We start from the raw sequence: 15,453 nt of genomic DNA, 5'->3' as shown, positions 1-15,453 counted from the left end.
TTTTTTTATTGCAGAACAGTTTACATAAAACAGCACAAACAAAGAAGAAAGAACAGTACGTCAATAACAACTACACACACACTAACAACAAATATTCTAACTTCACACACACTTTTACTTCCAATTCACCTTATTGTGCTTTCTACACATTCTTAGCCTATATGCACTTCCTGTTGTACCTATTGCATATCACGAATAAATTTTTAAGTTTCTAGCATTCCTTAATGTTCAAGATTAAATCTAAACCTGTCAGCAGATCTGCAATATTGTCTATGGCCATACTACCCTGGAGATGCTCAATCTCGTCTGATCTCAGAAGCTAAGCAGAGTCAGGCCTGGTTAGTACTTGGATGGGAGACCGCCTGGGAATACCGGGTGCCGTAGGCTATGTCACTTCTTGAGTATTTAAATATGCCTGCCTCTACCTCCACATGCAGTTCCTCATTTGACCTCCACTGATAATGTCACTGATTGTAAGAGGAGAGTTTCTTTTGTGTGTGAATTGTAGAATGTTTTACTGATGTTTTCACAGGAATGAGCTGTTTTATTGTGTTTAAAAATTGAATTGAATGTGCTTTGTATTTGATATGTGCTGCTTTATACTTTACATTGCCTTGTGACAACTGGCATAGTGTGATGATGGTTAATAATAATAATAATAATAATAATAATGTAAAAAGCTGTTATTCCAAATCCAGCTATAATTGTTATCAACGTGCTAATTAGAAGGGACTCACAGACTTCCTCAAAAACCTTACTGTGACAGAAATTGTTCTTCAGAAAAAAACAAAAAACAAAAATACTCTGGTTTAGATATTATAATTCTGCCAAATGTCACATCACTCTGTCCCCTCCCCCCCATTTCATTTACACATCTTTTAACTATAGCAGCAGGAAAACGGTTCTTTAATTGGCATTTCTTTCACTGTCAGTCACAGAAACCAAATGACGGAGTAAAACATCAATTAGATGCTGGTTGTGGCATGTGAGCATGATGCACCTTCTGAAATGGAATGCTTAATACTAAAAAGAACCCAGCTGTCTAGGAAAACAGCAAGTATTTCTTCAAGCTTTCTCAAAGGGAATGATAGAGAAGCTGGTGGGAAAGACAGCCTGGTGAGAAGCACAATTAGGCTTCTGAGAATTTCATAGTACTGTAGAATTATATGGTTGGAAGGGACCCCAACGGCCATCTAGTCCAACCCCCTGCAAGCAGGAATCAATGCTAAAGAATCCCTTGATAGGTAACCATTCAAATTCTGTTTAGAAAACTCTACTGAAGGAGAGTCCGCCACATTCCAAGGGAGTTGATTCCGCTGTCGAACAGCTCTTATTGTAAGAATGTTCTTCCTAATGTACAGTGGTGCCCCACAAGACGAATGCCTCGCAAGACGGAAAACCCGCTAGACGAAAGGGTTTTCCGTTTTGGAGGTGCTTCGCAAAACGAATTTCCTATGGGCTTGCTTCGCAAGACGAAAATGTCTTGCGAGTTCCTGCAGGTTTTTTTCCCCTCCCCCCCTTTTTCCCAAGCCGCTAAGCCGCTTATCAGCTGATCCACTAAGCTGCTTAACAGCTGATCCGCTAAGCCGCAAAGCCACTTAACAGCTGATCGCTAAGCTGCTTATCAGCTGATCCACTAAGCCGCTTAACAACTGATCGCTAAGCCGCTTATCAGCTGATCCGCTAAGCCACTTAACAGCTGATCTGCTAAGCCGCTAAGTCGCTAATAGCGCTAAGCCGCTAAGCCGCTAATGGGCTTGCTTCGCAAGACGAAAAAACCGCAAGACGAAGAGAATCGCGGAACGGATTTTTTTCGTCTTGCAAGGCACCACTGTATAGTCGGAATCCCCTTTCTTGTAATTTTCTTGTTCCATCTTCCATGTGACAGCGCTTCAGATATTTGAAGCATGCCTGCAAATTTCACCCACTTCTGCCCCCCCCAAAAGTTACAACCATTTCCTAGTTTCCCGGGAATAGAGGCAGAGAAGCAAAGTAGACTTGAAGGGTCCTATTCTAAACTCCATTCAGGAGAAGGACTGCTGTTGGTTGAGCCACCTCAAGCTTGTCACAGGAAACAAGGCTTTAGAACAAAGTTTCACTCATAGTACTCTTTTTGCCCTTGTAAAACTGCTGGGTTTCTAGACCATGAGTGGAACAGATTTGGGGTAGGGCTAAGTCTTCCCTTGCCCTGCCCCTAAAACACCCCTTTTGAGGGGTTTATGTCAATACAATTTCTGCTGGCTGAAGTCCTGCCAGCTGACCCCTGGCTAAGCCAGTGTAAGCTCAGTCAGACAGAGGGAGTTCAGCCAGTGTATCTGATCCAGGTCTTAAGGCAGCATAGCCCTGACTCAACCAGGACAGCCCATTATCAACTTATTCCAAACTGAGTCAAACTTGGGTTTGAATTGCATTATATTATCTGCTTGTTAGGATAGGAGGTGAAATTCAGCTAATTTCATGCTGGAGTTTGCAAAGATTGAATTTTGGAGGGCATCCCTACTTGTGATGACCTGGGAATCGGATTCAGAAGCTGAACCGGAGGAATCCCAGCCTGCACAGGAGTCCCCGCCTCCAGGGCCGGCTGAGCTGGGGCAGGGCCTTGATTCTGAAGTGCCTGCACCTGTGCCGGATCCTCAGGAGCAGACACTAGCTGAATCCACTCTGGCTCCAGAGGTGATTGAGGACCCATTGCCTGCAGGTGCGCCTCTCCCAGCCCTGTCAGGGGAAGGTGAGTCTCCCCCTGGGTCCAGTAACCCTCCAGCCTCTCCTGAGCTGCAGAGGCTCAGGGCAGAGAGGCGGAGGGAACTGGTTTCTCCCAGGAGGAGTGCTCGCCTTAAGGCCAGGAGAGGCGGGTCACCTGGGGGCCGGGACCGCCCCTGGCCTCAGAGAAGATAAAGGCCAGTCAGCCCGGTCCCAGGTTGTGGGAGCAACGTCATTGAAGAGCTGTTTCGGCCAGCACCCAGACCTGTTCCTCAAGAGTTCCCGTCCTTGCCCGGCTCCTCGCTTTGGACCCTGCTTCGCCCATGGAGGACAGTCTACAGACCCTCGACCCAGGTCCTTGACCTCGCCTCACAGTAACCTCCCCCCGGGACCAGCACACTACTCCATATTTCCGCAGGCTTCTAGGAACTGCCTAATCCAGACAACTCTTTCCACCAGGCCATCGACTTTATTAGGTAAGGTACTTGAAGTTTTACATTGATATACCCTGGTGTATTCCAACTGTCTGGGAGTCTGTTATTGCCTGAGCTGACTCTCTAGAGTCTGTCCTGAAATTCTGTCTCGATTCAAGCTGAGGTTAGCTTGGCAGCACATGCTCTTGGGTTATCAGCTGTGAATTAATGAATTCTCCACCAAGGAACTAGGAATTAATTGGATTTCTCAAATGACTTCAGTTCACCCACACCATCATGCAGGCATTCACATTTCTTAGTTTTAAAACGATGCACTTAGCGCTGCAAATATTCACCATTCACCAGGTAGGCACTTGTTAGTTTGATTGACATATTTGATAAACTTTCTTCCACCCTTGAGCTTTTACTGTGAAAAAAAAGTTTCTCATTGAAAATGAATGAGATGCCATCAACAAGAGACCTCTGAGAATTGTGTTGTCCTCCGTCGATTCTTCCATCTCTCTCCCCGCTCTAAGAAATCACCTCTGGATTCAACGAGCCATTATTGTTCACTAAAGTACCACACTCACATATTTTATGGCTCTCTCCACTCTTGTGAAACCGGAGTAATCTGTGTCCTGTGGTCTTATAAAATGTTTGTGGTTCTGATCTTCTGTGCTGTTTATAAAGTGCTTTATCTCTGACGCAAGTACCATACAGTAAGGCAAGCACAGTTTTGCCATGCTTTCCTACAAAGAAGGATGTGCTGTCTTAATTAAACACACTTTTCTCTTATGCTCTGGAGAGTGGAAACTCGGGCTGAGCTTTGCTTGAAGTAACTCCATGTGGAACTTCAATGAAAGAAATTATTTGGAGAGAGAGGGTTCCAGATTCTGTCAATGGGAGCGGTGGATTCAAATGCTTCCTTCCAGTCAGTGAAACAAAACGTGCTTGTCTTTTGATGCATTGTTGGGAATAACTTTGGAATATAACAAGGCAGCTTTGGCCAACTTAATGTCCCTCTAGTGTTCTAGAAAACAATCCTCATCAGCCCTGGCCCACAGTGGGGACATAGGTTTCTGGATGGGAACTGATCATGGTGAGGGTTTGCCAAGCGTGCCTTCCTCTTAGCACGTTTCTCCCTTGCGTCCTGAGTTTGAGCGTCTTGAAAGCCCATGACACCTTTGCTAAAAGCTGTTCTCCGATTGGAGCACTCACAGGACAGTGTTTCACAATTGTCAGTGTTTATACTACATTTTTTTTAAGATTTGCCTTGAGAGAGGCCTAAAACCTCTTCTGTTGTCCACCAGTCTTTCACTTTCCATTCTTAAGTTGGGAATAGAGTAGTTGCTTTGGAAGATGATAATCAGGCATCTGAACAACATGACAAGTCCAACACAGTTGGTGTTGAAGAATCATTGCTTCGACACTGGTGAGTGGAGCTCCAGAAGGAAGTTGTCTGCTGACCCAGCCAGCAGCAATCTTTCTCATTCTTTAAAGTAAGAGTTACAGGCAGAAAGAGGACAGAAACAATGAGTAAACTTACTGTACAGTACTGCTATCCCTTCCTTCCTTCCTTCCTTCCTTCCTTCCTTCCTTCCTTCCTTCCTTCCTTCCTTCCTTCCTTCCTTCTCTCTCTCTCTCTCTCTCTCTCTCTCTCTCTCTCTCTCTCTCTCTCTCTCTCTCATGCATGCGCGCGCACACACACACACACATTTAGGAGTCTAGTCTCAAGGTATTTTTACACCTTCCTTTAAAACAGTGAAAGGGATGGATGGATTTGTCAATTTCACTTTTTCTTAGTTTCTCATCCCCCCCCCCACTCTTGAATTCAATTGCCACATTTCCATCCATTTTCATGAAATTCCAAACATTGTCATTGAATTTCTCCTGATTTTACAAAAAAACGAAAATAATACTCTTTATCTCCTTTTGCTATCTTCAGTTCAAAATGGTGTGTCTCTTTCCCTACATAGGAAACCTCAAGGAAGGCTCAGAACAGTGAAGAAGGGGCAACCTAGGGAGAAGAATGTAGCCTGGAGAGAGTCAAAAGGCCTGACTTTTGGACGGCCCCATCTTCCACCCTTGCTTTAGGATGAGGGGTAAATGGGGGATGGGTAGAGACCAATGGCGAATGGCAATGCCCTCTCCTGGTGCACTCTTCCTGATTCATGCATGTGTCCATGAACCCAGACTAAGGATTAACATGATAGAGACAGTAAAGCCTTATTTTTTTTCAGGAAATACTTCCTTTCCAAGCAAGTCAGCTGAGCTCCTTAAACTGGAGTGGATTTAGCTTTATCATTCAATCGTAAGAGGTGAGATTAAGGAGAGTTTCCTCATATATATATATATATATATATATATATATATATATATATGGCATCAAAGCAAGAAGAATCTTTGACATAAGCACCATCTCTAATACTGAGGATTAATTTCTTCACTTCGTTCAGTGGCAGGAGATCTTTCTTCCTTATCCAAGATATTATCCGCACTGTTTCAAGTCCATGAATGCAGCTCTCTGCCTCCACCTGACCTGATAAGGCCTTCTCAATCCCTCCCTCCCTCCCTCTCTCAAATCCTTTCTCTCAAATAATTTATCAAGAAGAGTTGTTTGCATGCTTCCAAAGACTCTTGCTAGAGACATGGACAGAACAATCTTAATACACCGCTGTGGCACTTGCCCATTCTTTTAGAAATGTCTGTACAGGGAGGAGAGAGTTAATAGGAAGACCAATAGAAAAGCCAGAGGCGGAGCCTACCTGTTTATAAAAAGGGCTTAGCCTGAGGTTTAGACACTTAGTTCGTTGGTTGGTTGGGAAGAAGCAGTTGGGAAAGCAGTTGGCAGACAGATGGAAATAGAGAGACAGTTAGTGCAGTTGGTTCTTGTGTGAGGGGAGGTAGACGAGTTAGAGAAAGGATAAAATAAGACTAAGAGGGTAAAGAGTAACAGCGTTTCAAATGCCTTTAAAGTTTATGTGTGTTTGCAGTAAACTACAATCTTCACCTTTAACTTGAGAACCTGACTGAGGCTAAGTGATTTACTGGGGAGAACCTGGTTGGTGGCAGTGGATTAGTGGTGTACGGGTCAATAGTCCATGAGACGACCGGGGGCTCCGTACAAACGCCACACCTTCCATCACAGACAGGGCTGTACAGAGCCCTGAGGCCACCGCTTCACTCATGGTGGCAACGGGCAAGCCAGATTGGACCTGGTCCCTGTGCTGGATCCAGGCTGGCACTGCCTGTGGAACCAAATCGGAATCCAGTGAATCCTAGGCTGCCTCAACTTAACCCGCACAATGCCCCACTGAGGGGCTTTCTAACAGGTTCCATTGGTAGGATTTCCTGCTCATTCAGTGACTTCTGAGAGGTCATCTGAGTCAGTAGAAGTGCGTGGAGGGACACCTCTGCTCAATCCCACTCCACTGTCAGCCTAGCATAAGGGCTGGAAGGGGTCGATTCCAGCCAAAACCATTTACTGTATTTTTCCGTGTATAAGACTACCTCTTTTATTACTCTAAAATAGTGTTCAAAATTGGGGCTCGTCTTACACATGGATAGTGGAGGGGGGGATGGGTGATTGGTTGCAGCCGCGAGCAGGAAGTTCTCCATGGCTATTGGGTGGGTGATAGGTGACTGAGGCAATGGCTGCTTTGGATTAGCTGTGGCAACAGCGATTGGGTTGGAGATTGTTGGATGCGAAAAGGGTTACTGTTGATTGTCTTCCGCTGCACCAATTGTGTATGTGCTTGCGAGCTGCTGTTGGTGATCAGGCAGATAGTTTGTGGCGACAGGCAGCGTTTGTCAGCATGGTGAGCGATTTTCGGCATTCCCATAAACCCCCCAAAAGCTCAACAACTGTGGGCAACCCTTATAATAACAATAATAATAATAATTATTATTTATACCCCACCTATCTGGCTGGGTTTCCCCAGCCACTCTAGGTGGCTTCCAACAAAATATTAAAATACAATAGTCTATTAAACATTAAAACCCTTCCCCAAAAAAGCTCAACAACTCTGGGCCATCTCCCCCCATTGGATTCCCCCAAAATAGGGGGCGTCTTATACAAGGAAGAATATGGTAGTTGTCTTCATCCAACAGAATGGAAGCTGGAGATAAAGAAGACAACAAAAAACATTGCTTTATTGTTGCTTTGCTTTGTTGTTGTTAAGTCATTTAGTCGTGTCTGACTTTTCGTGACCTCATGGACCAGAGCACGCCAGGAACTTCTGTCTTCCACTGCCTCCCACAGTTTGGTCAAACTCATGCTGGTAGCTTCGAGAACACAGTCCAACCATCTCGTCCTCTGTCATCCTCTTCTCCTTGTACCCACAATCACACTCAGGGCTGATTTCCTTCAGAATGGAGAGGTTTAATCTTCTTGCAGTCCATGGGACTCTCAAGAGTCTCGTCCAGCACCATAATTCAAAAGCATCAATTCTTTGGCGATCAGCCTTCTTTATGGTCCAGCTCTCAATTCCATACATCACTACTGGGAAAACCATAGCTTTAACTATACGGACCTTTGTCGCCAAGGTGATGTCTCTGCTTTTTATGATGCTGTCTAGGTTTGTTTATGAAAACTAAATCAAGTTAATTTATATTTGTATTCATGAAGAACAGATTTCTCATTCATCCCCAGCCACATGTCAGTGGCTGACCACATCCTTTGAAATTCAGAAAGTCCCAAGTTGAAGTCCCAGGTTGAATACTTATCCAGTGAAAAGGACCTCGGATAGTGTACGGTATAAAACCACACACACCAAGAAACTGTTCACTATACAATGATTCCAATTAAGCCCAAGCAGAATGGAATGAATGTTTGGATGGAATGAACCTAATTTGCAGGAGGGAAGTTCCTTTGAACCAGAGGACAAGATGCAACAAATAGAAATACCTTAGCAGCAGGGCAGGTGTGCTGAGAAGGAGACAGTGGAAGAGCTATTGTTTGTCCTCTTGCAAACACTGTACATCATAGGACTCCCCACCAGGCTTCCAGAAACCTGAGTGTGCTGTTTGCTTCCCAGACGTACAGAGAACTTTTGATCATAAGGACGGTAAGGTAAAAATGGAGGTGGAGAAAGAAGCAGAGGGAAATCACAAGAAACAACTCCAGGAAATTGAAAGGCTGGTGCTTCTGTGGCAATTCTTTCTCTCTTTTTTTGATGTTCCCTCCAAATGTGCCAAACACTGAAATATAGAAAACAGACTCCCTAGACTCCCAATGTGAACTAAATAAAAGAGAGACTTGTGGAGTTCCCAAATTACAAATGAAATGAGATATGAATATCTGCCATCTATCTATGTATCTTAGGCTCAATTCTAGGTGCTCACATTAATGTGTATTAATTAATGTGTATTAATGTGTAGTCCCTTAGTGACTTAGGGAGACAATCCTAGCCCACCAGGATATGAGTAACTTAGGAAAGAGGCATTTTATGTAATGAACAGGTGTTAAATGGAGGAAGAGGAAGATGGCGGCTCGGCGGGGAGTTGCATAAAGAGGCTCAGGCGTTGTTCCTCCCAAAAAGGTTTTATCTGCTATTTTAAAAAGCCTTTTAAAAGCTGTTTAGATTTAGGAGAGAGTGGATCTCTGGCTCAGCCAAAAATATGCTAACACAACCTGCTCGTCCAGCTCAGCCAGCTAACCCAAAACCCACAAAAAGGGTTGTAGCATGAGCAGGACTTAGCTGGCATCCACGTCAACAACCACAACATTTCATTTCTTGCCTGCTCATATCTACACCCAGCTGTGTCACATCTAGCAAGCTCTGATGTTCTCAGCTGTCCCTAGATAGGAGGAGGAGGAGGAGGAGGAGGAGGAGGAGCAACAACAACAACAGTACTGACCACAGGTATGAAGTTTACGGCATGTAATGCCCTAAGAGAGAATATTATGAAAATGATATACAGGTGGTACATGACACCAGTCAAGCTTGCAAAAATCTATCATTTGCCCGATAATAAATGTTGGAAATGTAAAGAAACTGAAGGTACATTCTTTCACCTTTGGTGGACATGCCCAAGGATTAAGGCTTTCTGGGAGATGATATATAATGAAATGAAAAAAGGTATTTAAATATACCTTCTTGAAGAAACCAGAGGCCTTTCTCCTGGGCATCGTAGGCCAATTGGTGCCAAAGAAGGATAGAACTTTCTTTATGTATGCCACGACAGCAGCAAGAATACTTATTGCAAAGTATTGGAAGACACAAGATCTACCCACCCTGGAAGAATGGCAGATGAAGGTGATAGACTATATGGAACTGGCAGAAATGACCGGCAGAATCCGAGACCAGGGAGAAGAGTCGGTGGAAGAAGATTGGAAGAAATTTAAAGACTATCTACAGAAATATTGTAAAATTAATGAATGTTAGAATGATGTTGGATAAAAAGTTAAGTGGTTTTTAGCTATAACGCTATAAGGAATATGAAAAAAATGGATTATTAACAGGTAAAAATTTAATGTTACAATATTTTAAGATTAAAGACTAGGATAAACAAAGAGGGAAAGGATTTGCTGAACTAATAAATTGAATTGGAATACAAAAAAGGGAGGTGTGAGGAGGTCCGGGAAACAAGCAAATGAAAGATAAGTGATGGAAAGATGGATTTGTTTTTTAACTATTTTTATTTTGTATTTTTCTTTTTTCTTTTTTCATTTTGTAATACTTTGAAAATTTTAATAAATATCTTTAAATGACATTTGATAAGAAACATTTTTTACATTCAGTCTCAGGTGATGAAATGTCAGCCTGTTTAGATGATTCACATTGCAATTTTGTGGTTCAAAACAGCTTCCTTAAAAGGCTCCATGAGGACAGGGTTACTAGAGGATGCACTGTTTTGACTAGGAATGAATGAGGGAGAAATGCAGTTTGGTTAGCATTTTAATGCAAATCTGCCTCATCCACAGTTCCTGAAACAATACACAAACAAAGAGTCAGCCATGCTTCCAAGTTTGCACATCTCTGCAATACAGCTTTCCAACCAAAGAATGTATACTAAAGGGCACACATTAATTGAACTTGTGAATAATAATATATATTAGTGGAAATCAAAAAATTGTGGAGTCCAACCCCCTGCAATTAAGGATTCTCAACTAAAGCAAAAAAATGCATTGTATTAGTGAAAATTGCTTGCAAAAAAGTATTTAAAGCAAAATTGCAATCAAGGATGTGTATATCAGGGAGGAGAAATATACAATAAATTGTTGGAAAATTTTAATAGTGTTTTTTTTTTTTTTGTTTTTTTACAGTTGCAAACTGATCTGGGAATGTATAGAACTAAGCTTAAAATTGGAAAAAGAAGAAGAAGAAGAAAAACTGAGAGAAATGGAAATTGACAGATTCATCCATCCCTAGTGTTGACCTTCCAAACGGCAGTGAATCTCCCAGGATATAGGAAGTTAACAAGAAAATAAGTTTAAGTGTAAGTGAGCAGCAGAACGTTTCAGATATACATCATCATTCCAGTGGTTTAGCCAGAGAGCTCTCCACCGGCGTGCCAAAACCTCCCCAGACCACATTAAGGAAAGCAATTTCAGAGGCTACAGTGGTGCTTACACTTCACAAAGTGCATGAAATATAGCACAATGCCAAAACACTAAAAGCAGCGAGCCAGTGGCAAGAGCCCCCAAGCACACATATCTTTCATGTTTTTTTAAGCAGCTGATTCATCTCCATCAGGATGGCCTGTTGTTCTCATTTCTAAGTGCCTGTTCATACCAGGCACCAGTTGCCCTGTTGAAGCTGTCCAACCAATGCTGTTATCATCAAGAGTCTTGCCAACAGTCAGCTCCCCAACTTTGAAATACAGCCAAATTTTAAATTCATGCAAAAAAATTGTTTTGCCTTCAGTCGTGAGCAGACATGAAAGAGCAGGCCTGTGAAGAAGGGAAGCATATGAAAGTCCCAAAATGAAGAGGGCAATACAACACTGATTTCCTGGCAGAAGCTGACTAGGGACCTAAATTAAGGTTTCATGGTGGCAGTGGATGATGATGATGATGATGATAATTTATTTATACCCCACCCATCTGGTTGAGTTTCCCCAGCCACTCTGGGTGGTTTCCAACAAAATATTAAAACACAATAGTCCACCAAACATTAAAAGCTTCCCTAAACAGGGCTGCCTTCAGATGTCTTCTAAAAGTCTGGTAGTTGTTTTTCTCTTTGTCATCTGGTGGGAGGGCGTTCCACAGGGCAGGTGCCACTACCGAGAAGGCCCTCTGCCTGGTTCCCTGTAACTTGGCTTACTCAGCAAGGGAACCGCCAGAAGGCCCATAGTGCTGGACCTCAGTGTCCGGGTAGAATGATGGGGGTGGAGACACCCCTTCAGGTATACTGGACCGAGGCCGTTTAGGGCTTTAAAGGTCAACATCAACACTTTGAATTGTGCCCGGAAACATACAATAATACATTGTTCCTGGCAACTCTAACAGACTCTCCAAGTGTCCCTATTTTCCAGGGACAGTCCCAGATTTAGAAGAGCCATCCAAGTTTCTGATTTGATCCTGGAATGTCCCACTTTTTCTTAGGTTGTCCCTATTTTCAATCGAGAAATGTTGGAGGGTATAGAGTTATTCAACTCCCAAACTCTCTGAAGGCAATCCTGTACAGGGAAGTTTTTTCAATGTTTAATGTTTTATAATGGTTTTATATATGTTGGAGTGGCTGGGGCAACCCAGTAAAATGTGAGAGGTATAAATGGTAAAATTATCATTATGGAATGGGACATCCCTATTTTCAGCAGAGAAATGTTGGAGGGTATGCTCTAAGATAACTGAGAGACTATATCAACAGATATTTAAACAGTTTTCATAATGCTTAAAAATAACTGGCCAGATTAACAGAGACAATTAGGGGACAACCCAGACAAGAATTTCAAACAGAATGGGGAAAATGCAGATAATACTTTACCAAACCCCAAAATATATACCTGGACTTGTTTCGATTAATTTCTACAGGAGACTTTGCAGATTTTTAAGTCATAACTAAGAAAAATTGTAATAATCACATATAAAAGAAAGAGTATACAAGAAGTAAATAAGGAGGCTATTTACAGGATAAAGGAAGTCCTTTATTTTTATGTTATGTTTTCTTTATGTAAGAGGATAGGAGTTTCATTTTGATAATTTGTCAACGGTGGTGGATTTGTTTGTATGTATGAGTTGTTGTGGACTATGTTGTAAATAAATTATTAATAAAAATTAACAATAATTTAATAACAGCAACAAAAATAATAAGTTTTATCACTGACGTGTATTGATGTGCCATCTGGGATCCTTCTGAAAGAAGGCCAAGATTTAATTTGAACAAATAAATGTCATCAAATACTTAGTACCCTAATCTCAAACTTATTCTCACTTCCTGAGAACTCCCTTTTTCTATCCTCGGGTGGGTTTTGCTCTCCCTATGAGCCACACCAATGTTGAGAAATTCTGCCGAGCCAGACATTTTGGAAAACCTTCTTTTGTGTTTCGGAACAAGCCTTGTCCTGTTCATCCAGCCTTTGTTATTCTGCGCCATCAATCCGGAACTGCTGGTTTCCTGAAAGTGGTGTTTAATCTTTTCATGCCTCTGGAAGATCAATCTCACCGATGACCCCCTCTCAGCATTAGAACCAAGGTGATCATATAATGGGCAGTTATTTTAACATTCCTGGCTATTACATCCTAGAATGCATCACCGCAGATGGGGAGCTAAACATCGCTGCCTCCTCACGTCTCTGCTACCTGGCGGGCTTAACAAAAAGACACACAGCGTATCAGTAATATGGTTACGAATCTTCGCAAACGCCATTTTATGAGAAAGGGGAGGGTGGCTGGGTCTGCAAAAGGTGTGGATTATACAGGATGCTGCCTCCGGCAGAGGAGGGATGTGATTCTTTATGGTCCATGGCTGTTCTTTTGGTTGATGGCTCTCTTTCGCCCTGTGACTTCTGCTGAAGAGACCATGATTGCGTTCCTCCTCATTTACCTTCTCACCTGTTTTTTTGGGCTAGGTCCATATCACAAAAGCTCACTCCTACTGAATGCAAAAAGAGGGTGTTTTGGCAGGCTGGTCAACGATGCCATATGCTTCAGAAAAGAGCAGTTCAGGTAATCTCTGCCTTTCCCGTCACAAGTTTTTGGCACCAAGATAAATCCTTTCAAGGAAGGATAGGACGTTTTTTATGTATGCTACTACAGCAGCAAGAATTCTTCTGGCAAAGTATTGGAAGACACAAGAACTACCCACTCTGGAAGAATGGCAGACAAAGGTGATTGACTATATGGGACTGGCAGAGATGACCGGCAGAATCCGTGACCAGGGGAAAGAGACAGTGGAAGAAGACTGGAAGAAATTTAAAATATATCTTAAAAATTGTTGTAAAATTGAGGAGTGTTAAGATGTTAAGGAATTAAGAAATAGAGAATTGCAGCTGAAATCAATAAGTTAAAGAAAAAAGAATCTAATGAAAGTGACTGAAATAATTAATTAATTGAAGGAGTTGCTGAAGAAATGTAAAACAAGGATGCAGAAAAGGGGAGGTATGGGGAAGTCCGGGAAGTAAGGTGTATGAAAATAAGACTATGAAATTATACATGTTTATTTGTTTGTATGTTTTTGTTTTGTGTACGGTTTGTTTTTATTATGTGTTTGGAAAATCAATAAAAATTTATTTTAAAAAAACACACAAGATGAATCCTTTCACAGGATGGCCTGGAATGAGAGGCAGCCTGCATTCTCCACAGATGCTTTCTGACAGTTCACAAATGAACATGGGGATACTTATAATATCCCCCAAGGGAACAACTGTAGCTCAGAGGCATAGCATCTGCTTTACATGCAGAAGGTCGCAGGTTCAATTCCTGGCAATCTCCAGGGAGTGTTGAGAATTTTCCTAACCTGTTGCCAATCAGGTAGGTCTCCACCTTTTTGTCCGTTCCCCATCATCCACCCCACATCCCCAGTGCTCTGTGGCTATTTCAGTCTGACTTAACTGATACCTGATTTGGCTCGGGACTTGGCAGAATCTAGTGCACATCCCTAATAATTACAGTCATACCCTGGAACACATACGTTTCAGCTCCCGGAGACTGCAGACCCGGAAGTGATTGTTCCGGTTTGCGAACATTCTATGGAACCCAAACGTCTGACGGGGAAGCTCCTGGGACCAATCAGAAGCCATGATTTGGTCTTTGAATGTTTTGGAAGTCGAGCTCTCCTGTCTCTCCTTCCCTGTGAGCTTGAGTTTTTTGCCTCCATCACTGAGACCCCTCTGGGCCACTCCACCTCCCTTTGTGTGTGACCCCCTACAGTTCATCTCCTGTGAGTTAATCTTTTTTTTTTTGGGGGGGGGAACACTGCCGTAACAAAACATCACTGAAACATATGACCTTCGCCGCTTGCTAGAATTTTCAAGTGACTGGGTGCAGGTAGAGCTAGGCAGTTCTTATTCTCTCTCTCTCTCTCTCTCTCTCTCTCTCTCTCTCTCTTTCTCTCTAATGAAGCACAGATTGAAAATTGCTTAAAAGCCTGTGCAGGGTGACGAGGGAGAGATTTTACCCAGCGGCACTCCGAGGAAAATTACTGCAATTGCACTTTTTAGTTATTATCAGCTTGCTCTACAGGACCTTGGGAACAAGCTATTTATGCTTTGGCTCCAGGGCTGTTCACAACCAGAATTGCAGATTCTAAGCCACATATATATGTGTAAACCTAGAGCACACTCTGGTCTGTTCAGTCGGCCTGCAATCTCACTTCATAATCATCAAGGAGCACTTTGCACAATATCACCCTTCTGTTCTATAGCTGTACATAACAAGGGTCCTAAAATAAATGTCCATGCCACTGACTGTTATAAGGGACTAGGGTCAGCGGAGGCTGGTCCATCACAGCAAATGGGGCATTGTTCTCTCAACAACCCCTCAAAAGCCATCACTCCCTGCTACTCCCTTTTTTCAGTTCTAAAAAGAAACAGAAGGTCCCTTTGTAAGTCATAGAAGAGACCCAAACAGTCTCTTCTCTTTGGCGATCACTCGTGGCCAAGTAAGATTGTCTTCCATAAACACGGTTTTAACAATGAGTCCGTAAGTGACTGTGAAGGCCAATTCTGGATCCATGCGTCCTTCCACAGTGGGGACATTAGTTTCCGGGTGGAAGTTGATCACTTTGTGGATTTGTCAAGCATGCCTTCCTCTTAGCACGTTTCTCCCTTGTGTCCTGAGTTCGAGTGTCTTCAAAGCCCATGACTCCTTTGGTAAAGGCGGTTCTCCAATTGGAGCACTCACAGGCCAGTGTTTCCCAGTTGTCAGTGTTTATACTACTTTTTTTTTTTTTAGATT

The 15,453-nt window shown here is 42.7% G+C and overlaps 1 pseudogene; it reads left to right on the top strand.

The window, feature by feature from the left end:
* Positions 1-268: 268 nt before the first annotated feature.
* On the top strand, positions 269-387 carry LOC114601434 (5S ribosomal RNA; annotated as a pseudogene).
* The last annotated feature ends 15,066 nt before the right edge of the window (positions 388-15,453 follow it).

Source organism: Podarcis muralis, chromosome 8 (assembly GCF_964188315.1).
Source record: "Podarcis muralis chromosome 8, rPodMur119.hap1.1, whole genome shotgun sequence".
Taxonomy (NCBI): Eukaryota; Metazoa; Chordata; class Lepidosauria; order Squamata; family Lacertidae; genus Podarcis; species Podarcis muralis.
The sequence above is the reverse complement of the archived record's forward strand: the minus strand, read 5'-3'. Positions and strand labels throughout refer to the sequence as shown.